Here is a 13632-nt window from a genome sequence, read left to right as displayed (position 1 = left end):
AATCGATTTAATTGACTCTTTATATCCCAAGGGAATGAACGTTGATTTGGACTTAAATTTTTTTATTAGTAATTATTGAATTTTAAGTGATTTTTATAATGCGATTTTTAATCAAAATTCATTTAATATATGCAAAATGTTTGCAGATTCACTACACTAATTTTAGATATTCTTAAGCAATCATGTTGTTGTGATATATGTATGGGATGAAAGTCCCTTTTTTTAAAAATGTGAATTTGATTTATCATACTGATTAAGTAATGTCTAATATGATTTTAACATATATGGAAATATAAGTTGAATATTATATATATGTTGAATCAAAACAATTATAGGTCTATGGTGAGCACATGATTGATGGTGGAATGAACTGTGTCTTGAATTTAACACCCACACTCATCATCGATCAGTGTCTCTTTATAAATAGTGTCACTATACACAGAACGATCGTGTAATAACAAGTGCAATTTCACAGATCGAATATAAACACATATGGTGGAAGCCTAGCACAACTTCCCGCAGTTTATGATGGGTGTATATTGTTCCATTCAGTGAGTGTGGGTTTACCACGTACTGCTGCATTGACAATATAAGGCACTGTTAGATTGCACAAGCCGTCTGGATGTGATGCGGCAGATGCTGCGCATCAGACCAGCAGGAAGAAGCATGTGCAGGGGTAATACCCCGGCGCTCATATGTGCTTAAAAGGATGCATAAGCCTTCTGGATGGATGCGACGGATGGTGCGCATTAAACTTGTAGGAATGAGCACATGCAGGGTTAATACCCTGGCGCTCGTAAGAGAATATAAGGATGGGTGCTGCGCTGTATGGCCACACCCTCTGACGCAGTGATGACGAAATGCGTCAGCCGTGACCACGAAGCAGCCCATGCCATTGGACTATCTGTTTACCCGGTCGGGAACATCGCTTTGTGAGAGATCAGCTGAGTGGTGAGAGGTGGACATATGATATACAAAAACATACTTGGGGCACACCCTAAAATGTTTTACATTCAATATGGTGCTGCTATAAGACCAAAAACAGTCCAAAACAGATCATAGTGCACACTAGGGATGAGCTGAACACCCCCCGGTTCGGTTCGCACCAGAACCTGCGAACGGACCGAAAATTTGCACGAACGTTAGAACCCCATTGACGTCTATGGGACTCGAACATTCAAAATCAAAAGTGCTCATTTTAAAGGCTAATTTGCATGTTATTGTCCTAAAAAGGGTTTGGGGACCCGGGTCCTGCCCCAGGGGACATGTATCAATGCAAAAAAAACTTTTAAAAACGGCCGTTTTTTTTGGGAGCAGTGATTTTAATGATGCTTAAAGTAAAAAAAAGTGAAATATTCCTTTAAATATTGTACCTGGGGGGGGTCTATAGTATACCTGTAAAGTGGAGCGTGTTTCCCGTGCTTAGAACAGTTCCTGCACAAAATGACATTTTTAAAGGAAAAAAGTCATTTAAAAACTGCTTGCGGCTTTAATGTAATGTCGGGTCCCGGCTATATGGATGAAAATCAGTGAGACAAATGGCATGGGTACCCTCAGTCCATTAGGCCCTTTGGGTCCTGTATGGATATTAAGGGGAACCCCACACCCAAATTAAAAAAAGGAAAGGCTTGGGGCCCCCAGGCCCTATATACTCTGAACAGCAGTATACAGGTGGCGCAAACAAGACAGGGACTGTAGGTTTGTTGTTAAGTACAATCTGTTTGTAATTTTGAACTGGTACATTTTTAAAGTGTAGCTCCAGCCAAAAAATCAGTTTTTAAGCTTTTTGGAAAACATAGGGAAGGGTTATCACCCCTGTGACATTCGTTTTGCTGTCTGTGCTCCTCTTCAGAAGATTTTACCTCACATTTTGTCCCAATGACAAATGTTTTTTGAAAATTTGGGGTTTTTAGTGAAACAAGGATTGGTGATAAAGCATCAGTGGAAAGGAGGAAAGTTTTTCCCATATTAACTCTTACAGGAGAGAACTTCCCTTCCTATGGGGTAGATTTAATCTCACTTCCTGTTGTCTCCTTCCGTTTGCAAGTAGGAGTCGTTTGTAAGTGGGATGTTTGAAAGTAGGGGCCAGCCCTATATGCTCAGCAGAAATTTGGGCCTTAGGTGTTGTTGTGGCCTCAACACTGTAAGCCCTCACAGGGCCCTGCTGTGAAATATTAGATCAAGAATTGCAATTACATGCCCCTGTTGAACAGGCCAGAAAAATTGGGCCTTTGGTGATGGTGGTGCTGGTGCCACAACACTGTAAGTCCTCACAGTTACTCTTGGTGGGTGCTGGAACGGGCCCTTCTGTGAAATATTAGATCAAGAATTCTACTTACATGCCCCTGTTAAACAGGGGCTGAAAAATTGGGCCTTAGGCACTGGTGCTGGTGCCACAACACTGCAACCCCTCACAGATGCTCTAGTTGGAACGCAGGAACGAGCCCTGCTGTAAAGTATTGCATCAAAAATTGCAATTACACGCCCCTGTTAAACAGGGGCTGAAAAATTGGGCCTTAGGCACTGGTGCTGGTGCCACAACACTGCAACCCCTCACAGATACTCTAGTTGGAAAGCAGGAACGAGCCCTGCTGCAAAGTATTGCATCAAAAATTGTAATTACACGCCCCTGTTAAACAGGGGCTGAAAAATTGGGCCTTAGGCACTGGTGCTGGTGCCACAACACTGCAACCCCTCACAGATACTCTAGTTGGAATGCAGGAACGAGCCCTGCTGCAAAGTATTGCATCAAAAATTGTAATTACACGCCCCTGTGGAACAGGGGCAGAAAAATTGGGCCTTAGGCACTGGTGCTGGTGCCACAACACTGCAACCCCTCACAGATGCTCTAGTTGGAATGCAGGAACGAGCCCTGCTGTAAAGTATTGCATCAAAAATTGTAATTACACGCCCCTGTTAAACAGGGGCTGAAAAATTGGGCCTTAGGCACTGGTGCTGGTGCCACAACACTGCAACCCCTCACACATACTCTAGTTGGAAAGCAGGAACGAGCCCTGCTGCAAAGTATTGCATCAAAAATTGTAATTACACGCCCCTGTTGAACAGGGGCAGAAAAATTGGGCCTTAGGCACTGGTGCTGCTGCCACAACACTGCAACCCCTCACAGATACTCTAATTGGAACACAGGAACGAGCCCTGCTGCAAAGTATTGCATCAAAAATTGTAATTACACGCCCCTGTTAAACAGGGGTTGAAAAATTGGGCCTTAGGCACTGGTGCTGGTGCCACAACACTGCAACCCCTCACAGATACTCTAGTTGGAATGCAGGAACGAGCCCTGCTGCAAAGTATTGCATCAAAAATTGTAATTACACGCCCCTGTGGAACAGGGGCAGAAAAATTGGGCCTTAGGCACTGGTGCTGGTGCCACAACACTGCAACCCCTCACAGATGCTCTAGCTGGAACGCAGGAACGAGCCCTGCTGTAAAGTATTGCATCAAAAATTGTAATTACACGCCCCTGTTGAACAGGGGCAGAAAAATTGGGCCTTAGGCACTGGTGCTGGTGCCACAACACTGCAACCCCTCACAGATACTCTAATTGGAACACAGGAATGAGCCCTGCTGCAAAGTATTGCATCAAAAATTGTAATTACACGCCCCTGTTAAACAGGGGCTGAAAAATTGGGCCTTAGGCACTGGTGCTGGTGCCACAACACTGCAACCCCTCACAGATACTCTAGTTGGAATGCAGGAATGAGCCCTGCTGCAAAGTATTGCATCAAAAATTGTAATTACACGCCCCTGTAGAACAAGGGCAGAAAAATTGGGCCTTAGGCACTGGTGCTGGTGCCACAACACTGCAACCCCTCACAGATGCTCTAGTTGGAACGCAGGAACGAGCCCTGCTGTAAAGTATTGCATCAAAAATTGTAATTACACGCCCCTGTTAAACAGGGGCTGAAAAATTGGGCCTTAGGCACTGGTGCTAGTGCCACAACACTGCAACCCCTCACAGATGCTCTAGTTGGAACGCAGGAACGAGCCCTGCTGTAAAGTATTGCATCAAAAATTGTAATTACACGCCCCTGTTAAACAGGGGCTGAAAAATTGGGCCTTAGGCACTGGTACTGGTGCCACAACACTGCAACCCCTCACAGATACTCTAGTTGGAAAGCAGGAACGAGCCCTGCTGCAAAGTATTGCATCAAAAATTGTAATTACACGCCCCTGTTAAACAGGGGCTGAAAAATTGGGCCTTAGGCACTGGTGCTGGTGCCACAACACTGCAACCCCTCACAGATACTCTAATTGGAACACAGGAATGAGCCCTGCTGCAAAGTATTGCATAAAAAATTGTAATTACACACCCCTGTTAAACAGGGGCTGAAAAATTGGGCCTTAGGCACTGGTGGTGGCGCCCAGAACCAAAAATGTTCTCACAAGCTATCAGCATGATCATTGAGGAGGAAGAGGATAATTACTCAGGATAGTCACTCAGCATCAGTATAGGCAGTCTTTGAAGGGATCTGAGATTTAAAAAAAAAAATATTCGGTTACATCAGCATCAGGTGCTTGGTAGCTGGTGGTGATCCAAGACATTCATTTTTATGAAGATCAGTCGATCGACCGAGTCGGTGGACAGACACACCCTGTGATCGTTTACAAAGCCTCCAGCAGCACTGAATGTGCGTTCCAAAAGAATGCTGGATGCAGGACAGGCCAGTAGCTCAATTGCATACTGTGCAAGCTCTGGCCAGTGATCCATTCTCAAGACCCAGTAACCCAGAGGATTTTTGGTGGGAAAGGTGTCCAAGTCAGATCTTGCCCCTAGGTATTGCTGCACCATGTAAAACAGACGCTGGCGATGGTTGCTGGAACCGATCATACCTTGGGGCTGCGGACTAAAAAGGAGTTTGTAACCTCCCAGTCTCTGGGAATGCGTTGCACAGACCTTTCTGCAAGGCCTCCCGAAGATGTTTCATCCTCTGTGTAACGAGCCCCTTGCTCGCTCGGTTCCACTCTCCCGACACTCCTCTGCAGCTATAGAATCAGATTGCAACGTCTGATGTTTCGGTCATCCAATGCTCCGGGATTAGAACTACAGCTCTGTGCCATTCTAACCCAGTTGTGATAGCTCAGAACAAACACCAGGCAGGCTGTATGTAAGTTCAACCAGGAATCTATCTTTATTGACAAAATACAGGCTTTTATACACTCAAAGTGGAGGTGCAGACCTCCTGCTCATATTACTCTAACAATACAGCTGTAACCTAATTAACCTAATTAACATGAGCTAATTAACTAATCCCTTTAGACAGCCTAGATGACTCAGACATGACCGTTAGGCCAGACTGGCGATCTCCAACTCCCATTCCTGAACGGCCAGAAACTTCAAATCTTCCAGTGCCCAGTGCACTTCTGAGACATTCAGTCTCCGCTCTCTGTGCTCCATTATTTCCTTCAAACGCCACTCCCGATCACTTCCAAAGTCAGGGTCCCTGGACAGCCTCCAGTATAACAATCCCAGGCCATCGTAGTCAAAGCCTTCCGTGGGGCTGTCATCCACTGTCCATGGGCACACTTGGGCTACATACCACTGGAGGGCTCTGTAGCTCTCGTCCAACCGCATTTCTGCCCGGATCAGCCTGCTTAACTCGGCTGTCCACTCCTGGTTCGGCTGTTCCCCCAAAAACAGCATTCGCACTTCATACTGCTACCAGTACCTCACATGGACGGAGGGGAGAACTTTTCCCTGGTGTCGCTGCTCACGGGCTAGCGCTTCCTTCCAGAGCTCACAGTGGACAGAATCAAACCATCCTAGCAGGACCTGCTCTGATACTGGTCCTCTGTGCTGTATCTCCTCTCGCAACCTCCTTCTGAATTCCTCATCCATGGTGGCTGGTATTTCTCCTCTCCTGCTATCCTGCTACCTTGGAACCAGGTGATGGTTTGGATGTGTTCACGGCAAGGAAGCACGATCCCACCATTCCCTCCACGGCTCTCAAGTAATTCTTTCAGCGTGGCTCTCCTGCAGGCTGGTTTGGAGTGTCCCAGTAACTGGAGACAAATCCCACGGCTGCCAGCCAATGTAACGAGCCCCTTGCTCGCTCGATTCCACTCTCCCGACACTCCTCTGCAGCTATAGAATCAGATTGAAACGTCTGATGGTTCGGTCATCCAATGCTCTGGGATTAGAACTACAGCTCTGTGCCGTTCTAACCCAGTTGTGATAGCTCAGAACAAACACCAGGCAGGCTGTATGTAAGTTCAACCAGGAATCTATCTTTATTGACAAAATACAGGCTTTTATACACTCAAAGTGGAGGTGCAGACCTCCTGCTCATATTACTCTAACAATACAGCTGTAACCTAATTAACCTAATTAACATGAGCTAATTAACTAATCCCTTTAGACAGCCTAGATGACTCAGACATGACCGTTAGGCCACACTGGCCGTCTTGTAGTTCAGAAAGTCCAATCGACATTATCACAATCAACATAGACTCTTCTTCACACAATAGCAGAGTTAATTAACACAAATAACAATGGGGATCTAATGACTCTTAGATCCCATAGTAGACTTATTTACAATATACATTTTAGCAGACAATAGACAGACAGGTGTTGGGATTTACATCAGCACCTCCTAACAGTATCTGTCCCAGCATTAGAATCAGCCACTATTCCAATATGGCAAATCCAGGGTCCCCAGACATACAGCTCACAAAGAGCACCGTTCCCCCAAATGCAAGGGCCCCCGATCGATCGGCAAGAGGCTAGCATACAGTCCCCTCCAAAAGTCTCTTTCCCGGCTAGGTCTGTTACACTCTGCTCCCTCTGCGACGGCAAGATAAGGTCCGCAACCTTACCCTTGTAACTTGGATCAAGGAGGGTTGCCAGCCAGTATTGGTCCTTCTCCTTGATACCACGAATACGAGGATCCTTATGCAGGCTTTGAAGGATCAGGCAGGCCATGCAGCGTAGGTTTGCAGAGGCATTCAGTCCGGAGTCCTCTGGGTCACTAAGGACCAAATGGTCCGCAGCCATTTCCTCCCAGCCACGTACAAGTCCATGTGTTTCTTGGGACTGATCCCTTAAAGACTGCTGCTGATGCTGAGTGCCAGGCTCCACCTCCATACTGACACAATCATCCTCCTCCTCCTCCTCGTCTTCTTCCTGTGTGATCGGTGGGCACGCAGGAACACTGTCTGGATAAAGGGGGCCTTGAGAGCTAAGGAAGTCCTCCTCTTCCTGTCTCTGTTCTGCCTCAAGTGCCCTGTCCATTATTCCACGCAGCGTGTGCTCCAACAGGTGGACAAGGGGGACAGTGTCACTGATGTATGCACTGTCACTGCTCACCATCCTCGTGGCCTCCTCAAATGGTGACAGGACAGTGCAAGCATCCCTGATCATGGCCCACTGGCGTGGGGAAAAAAACAAGCTCCCCTGACCCTGTCCTGGTGCCATAGTCACACAGGTACTCGTTGATGGCCCTCTGCTGCATGTGCAGCCGCTGCAGCATGGCCAACGTTGAGTTTCACCTGGTGGGCATGTCACAGATTAGGCAGTTCTTGGGCAGGTTAAATTCCTTTTGGAGGTCTGCCAGCTGAGCACTGGCATTATATGACTGGCGGAAATGCACACAGACTTTCCTGGCCTGCCTCAGGACATCCTGTAAGCCCGGGTACCTGCCCAAGAACTGCTGCACCACCAAGTTAAGGACGTGAGCCAAACAGGGCACATGGGTCAGTTGTCCCTGTTGGAGGGTGGAGAGAAGGTTGGTGCCATTGTTGCAAACCACCATTCCTGCCTTAAGTTGGCATGGCGTCAACCAGTTCTGAACCTGCCCCTGCAGAGCTGACAGAACCTCTGCCCCAGTGTGGCTCCTGTCCCCCAAGCACACCAGCTCAAGCACTGCATGGCATCTTTTGGCCTGTGTACTTGCGTAGCCCCTTGAACGCCTACAGAGCGCGGCTGGTTCCGAGGACCAAGTACAGGTAGAGGCCATGGAGGAAGAAGAAGAGGAGGGGGTGGAGGAGAGAGGTGTGTCACAATCATTAGTAGTGACATTTTTGAGGCGTGGTGGTGGAACAACCTCCAAAACTACTGCACCTTGTCCTGCATCCTTCCCAGCTGCCAGCAGAGTCACCCAATGTGCAGTGAAACTTAGGTAATGTCCCTGTCCATGCCTGCTGGACCATGAGTCAGCGGTAATATGCACCTTACCGCTGACCGCCCTGTCCAGCGAGGCATGGACATTGCCTTCCACATGCCGGTAGAGAGCTGGAATCGCCTTCCGTGAGAAAAAGTGGCGTTTGGGTACCTGCCACTGAGGAACCGCACATTCCACAAACTCACGGAAGGGGGCAGAGTCTACCAACTGAAAAGGCAGCAGTTAAATTGCTAGCAATTTTGCCAAGCTAGCATTCAACCGCTGGGCATGTGGATGGCTGGGAGCGAACTTCTTTCGGTGGTGCAGCAGCTGGGGCAGGGAAATTTGCCTGGTACAATCTGACGTTGGTGTACCGAAAGCAGATTGCCCACAAGTACTTGGCTGTGATACACCTAATTCTACACCTTCATTCCTCTCAGTGCAGGTCTCAGAGAGGACTGAAGGTATAGTGGTACAGCTGATGAGGAGCAAGGAGAGGTCCTCTTTGTTGTTTGGTGTGGGTCTTTTAGATACGCTTGCCAACGAACTGCATGGCAGGTCAACATATGTCTGGTCAAGCATGTGGTGCCCAAGCGGGAGATGTTTTGGCCACGCGAGATACTCTTGAGACATATGTTGCAAATAGCAGCAGTGCGATCTGATGCACTCGTCTCAAAAAAGGCCCACACCAAAGAACTTTTGGAATAACGCGCAGAGACAGCAGCGCCCTGCACATGCGGAGCTTTGGGGTGTGATGCAGTCAGTGTGCTGCCCTTAGGCTGGCCCCTGGAGGGCATCCTGCCTCATTGGTGATGTGCCTTCTCCTCCTCCTCCTCCTCACTCCTATCAGGCACCCACGTTGAGTCAGTGACCTCATCATTCCCTCCCTCCTCATCACTGGAGCAAACCTGGCAGTATGCTGCAGCAGGGGGAGCATGACTGCCAGATTGCTGTTCTTCTTGGGCACCCCTCTGTCCGTGCTCACGTTACTGCCTTCATCTAGCTCAGTATCATCATCAGAGCCTTCTAAATGCTGGGCATCCTCCTGGAGCATGTACCCAACACTGTGGTCAAACAGTTCGAGGGACTCCTCAGGAGGACATGGTGGGGCTAGGGAAGGAGTCACAGATGCCATTGATCCGAGGGAAGAGGGTGCGTTGGCAGCTGCTTTGCCAGACAAAGTACCCTGAGCATAGGTGAGAGAGGATGAGGAGGATGAGGACGGCTTGGTCATCCACTCGACCGAGTCTTCCGCATGTTGCGACTCAACACGGCCAGCTGCCGAAAAAAAGGCCAAGCGTGTCCCACGGCCACGTGCTGATGAGGATGCACCATCTCCACAACCAGCACTGTTGCCTCTAGACACAGAGCCTGCTTGCCCTCTTTTATTGGCTTGTGACTGTCTGCCTCTCCTTGTTGGCCTTCCAGACATACTAATGGCCTGTAGCTTCACTAAGCTGGGATATATATATATATATATATATATATATATATATATATATATATATATTGAAGAATATTATTAATATCTAATATTCTTGGATCTCAGAGGCGCTTCCGGAAGAATAGCATTGATAGCCAAACTGACTTAAAACAAAGTGTGAGTTTATTGTCACACAATTGGCATCATAAATACAATGTAAAAAATATAATAGTTCAGTTCAGTGTAGGTAAAAATATATGTAATAGAATAAAAAGTTATAAAGCTGTAATAAGCTTATGAAAGCATGTGTGCTTCATGGCTGCTGTCTGTCTCCATGCTGTCTTGTGTGTCGTTCAAGAAGAAACAGGAAATGACGTTCTTAGACTTCTGGCAGAATTCAGCTGTGCCAACTTGTCAAAGTGTCTTGTGATCATGTCAGTGTCATCTATCCTAGTGGCTGTGTGTGTGTGTCTGTGTGTGTCTGTCTGTGTGACCTTCAATATGGAAGCATTGGCTTTATATGTTACATGTGAACGTGTGAACGTCATAACAACCTTGTATGGCACATATTCATTTCTGCTAACTTCAGCAATATGCTATCCAAGAGAAGATTCTAACTCAGAGTCATATATGGCATACGATTGACAAGCCGACATGTAACACTCCATACTTGAAGTAATATGCTGATCATGTAATGTCATATAACCAAACATCGATATAATATTAACACATATAACCAAACTTTACATTATGTAACTATATACTAATACTTATTAATATGACTGGAACTTCAAACTAACTTAACTTAACAGGATATAATCCACAATGTATATTCCTTTAGCTACGTGGACACGTGTCTATTTTTGTCTTCTCATGACATTCTACACCAAGATACCTTATATGTCATACTCAAATTGGCTACACCAGAAAAATACAGCAATGCTCAGCTTTAGATGAAGAATCATGTCAAATCAATTGATCAAGGTCATTCACACATACTCTATTTATTATGATTAATCATAAAACCAAATATGTTTTGCAAGCTTGCCATGAATATAATATAACACCTAAAAGTGCCGAATTATGAATTTGGAATAATATTCTAACAATCCCCCCTGAATTATGATTAATCATATCAAATTATTCTAATACATTCAAAACATCATTCATGTCACATTTACACATCCTTGTATCAAATGATCGAATACAATATTCCTCAGAACTGAAGCAGCTAGAAATAACTCTCCTTCTAATCGCTTTTCTTTTTACTTTAACTTCTCTTAGATCTATCTATTCAAAATCTTAAAATAATGATATATAATTTAAAAATGTATAACATAATGATGACTCATATCTATAATTACTATTAATAATAATAATAGTAATAATTATTATTATTATTATTATTATTATTATTATTATTATTATTAAAATAAATTATGCAATAATATATTTCCATATTTGTGCTCAAATAATATTTTAGCTCTTTGGAAATATTCTTTACACTCTAAAACTTGTCATAACTTTCCATAGTTCTATTAAGAGTGATATGTTTCTTAAGTTATGAACGATAGATGTTCTATAAACTAGAATGAGTGTGCAGTTGTTATCTACAAATATTCAATTTATGAATAAGGAAAAATAAATAAAAATAATAATGATAATCCTAACTTAATATGAACATTAATATCAGAATAATCGGATTATCAAAAAATGTATATGTGGACAAATGTTTGAGTCCAAAATTGTTTATCTATAGTAGATAAAGTTTCTTCTGATTAATTTTTTCTTCATGAAATGTCTTTAAAGTTTCTTCTTCAAGTTCTGTTAGGTTAAAAAAACCTTGTTGAACAAGATAAAACAGTCATAAATCTGAAGTATAAATCTTTTGTCCAATATTCTTCCCTAGAGGATTCCTTCTTTAACTTTGAATTTTCCTGATATTCTCTTTGCTCTTCATATGAGCTTGTTATCTTCCATATTTATTTGATTTTAGATGCCATTTCTGTAAAAGAAATACAGTATCATTAATTAGGCAAAAAATATTTACATTCAATTCTTGTAACTTTTTCTTTTTTTTTCTCAACAAATGTTAAAACATTATGAGACAATAACTTTGTGAATTTGTTAAACTATATGTAAAATAACACTATCTTATATTTTCCTTCAAAGAGAACTTCTGTATGACAATGTACTGTCCTTATCCTGTCTAAGATGGCCTAAACTATAAATCATATGTACTGTGAAGTTTAGGTATGACAGGACGCAACACCTCCTTTGGTTATGATGCAAATCTCTGTTTTCACAAACAAAAGAAAAGTTTTGTATCACCCAGAGAATAGACAGGGATTGGTGCTAGGTTGGTCTAGGGGTAGGTGAACCCACATCCCAAGATAAACTTGCTTTGTGGAAATTGATCCTCTAATGGGACTTTAAAAGGAAACACCTACTTATAGGTCATAAGGAGTATAGAAAATGTAGGGATTGTATGATAAAGTGTTTATTAATAATATAGATCTTACAATGGATCTGTAATACAAGGGGTAAATGTGCAGCAAACGTGATACATACAAAAATTGGCAATACAAAACATGCATAGATTAATTCACAATCCTAGAACTCCAATACACATAAAGTACATATGCGGGGAGTACCCGACGCGTTTCGAGCTATGCTCTTCCTCAGGGGTATCAGATTGGAATCAGCAAACAAGACAGATGTGTCTATAAATTAAAAACAGTAATAGCAATCATAAACCACTTGTAAGGGAAATGTAATTAATATACATCATCATAAAGCATATAAACAATATGAAGAAGAAAAAAGTAATGGTTGAAAATGCGAGTATACATTATCTATAAGAAGACACAGTGAATACTGACCATGTAGTATTGCTAGAAGGGCATGTATCTAATGCTGCATCCATAAAAAAGGAAGAAAAAGGGGGGGGGACGTGACACCATCGGACGTAGGTCCCGCTCCTGGTCCGCAACCCGCAAGGCCTGTGTGCCCGCCCAAGGCACGACAACCCGGAAAAACAATCCCCAACAGAGGGCGTCAAAAAGGCCACCAATAAGTAGGATGGTCCAGGGAGGGCTCCAATCTGTAAGGAGCAAGAAGTGAGAGGGGGGTAGAGTAATGAAGAGGCAAGAGGCGGTAGTAGGGTTGGTGGGGCCCCTGGGGGTGGAATGCCCCATTAATAGGGTGACAGCCAAACAAAGTTAGAGTAACATACCTAAATGGGCCCGTCAATTGTTTGAGGGCGGAAGGTTAGAGGAGGTATGGGTGGAGGACGTCTGGGCCTGAGTCCTAAATGGGTAGGTGTGGTATCCCAACTGCTTGTGAGTTGCCCCCAAGGACGGGGGTCCTTGGTATTGCCTGCCGGGGGTAATGTAGTGCCGGCCAGCAGATATACTGAACGGGGCCCGGCCAGGAAAGGCCGGCAGAGTCCAGTCTAGGAAAAAGTTGAAGAGGAAATGGTAAGTAAAAAGGTAGTAAAGTATGGCCCAGATAATATACGTCCAAAATGTGGCTGTCTTACCTGATGGGGTCCCCGTGCGGGATAGTGTATCGAAAGATGGCGTTCTGAATGTGCAGGACGCCGTAATAATAACGGAGTCGCAGCCTCTTCATATAGTGAGGTCGCGTCCGCAATTAGTTGCGGACGCGACCAATGGGTGGGAAGGTAGACGCCCCCCGAGCCTGGGGCGCGCGCACCGGCCCCATTGGACACCGTCACCAAGTGCATGTGAGCAGTGACGCATACTCCAGGCGTGATGACGTGCACTACATGGGGCGGAGTCAAGGTCCGCGCCGAAGGCCCGCGCCGAAGGCCCGCGGCGTGGGAGTCGGGAGAAGCCGGACCAGATCCAGGTCAGGCGTCTCCTGGTTACAAGAACGCCACCCGCAGCAAACGTGGTTGCGTCGGGTGGCCCCCCGCGCTGAGTGGGGAGAGAAATCCAGGCGTCATGCTCCGGGGCGGGGCGGCCCCGCAGCGTGAGGAGGAGGGGCAGGACACGCCCAGCGGTGGGTGGATGTCAGGGGCTGTAAACAGGAAGTCACACAGGTTAAAAAGGGAAACAGAGTAAAAGA

The sequence above is a fragment of the Aquarana catesbeiana genome, linkage group LG09 (assembly GCF_042186555.1).
Source record: "Aquarana catesbeiana isolate 2022-GZ linkage group LG09, ASM4218655v1, whole genome shotgun sequence".
Classification (NCBI taxonomy): domain Eukaryota; kingdom Metazoa; phylum Chordata; class Amphibia; order Anura; family Ranidae; genus Aquarana; species Aquarana catesbeiana.
This window is presented reverse-complemented; position numbering follows the sequence as displayed.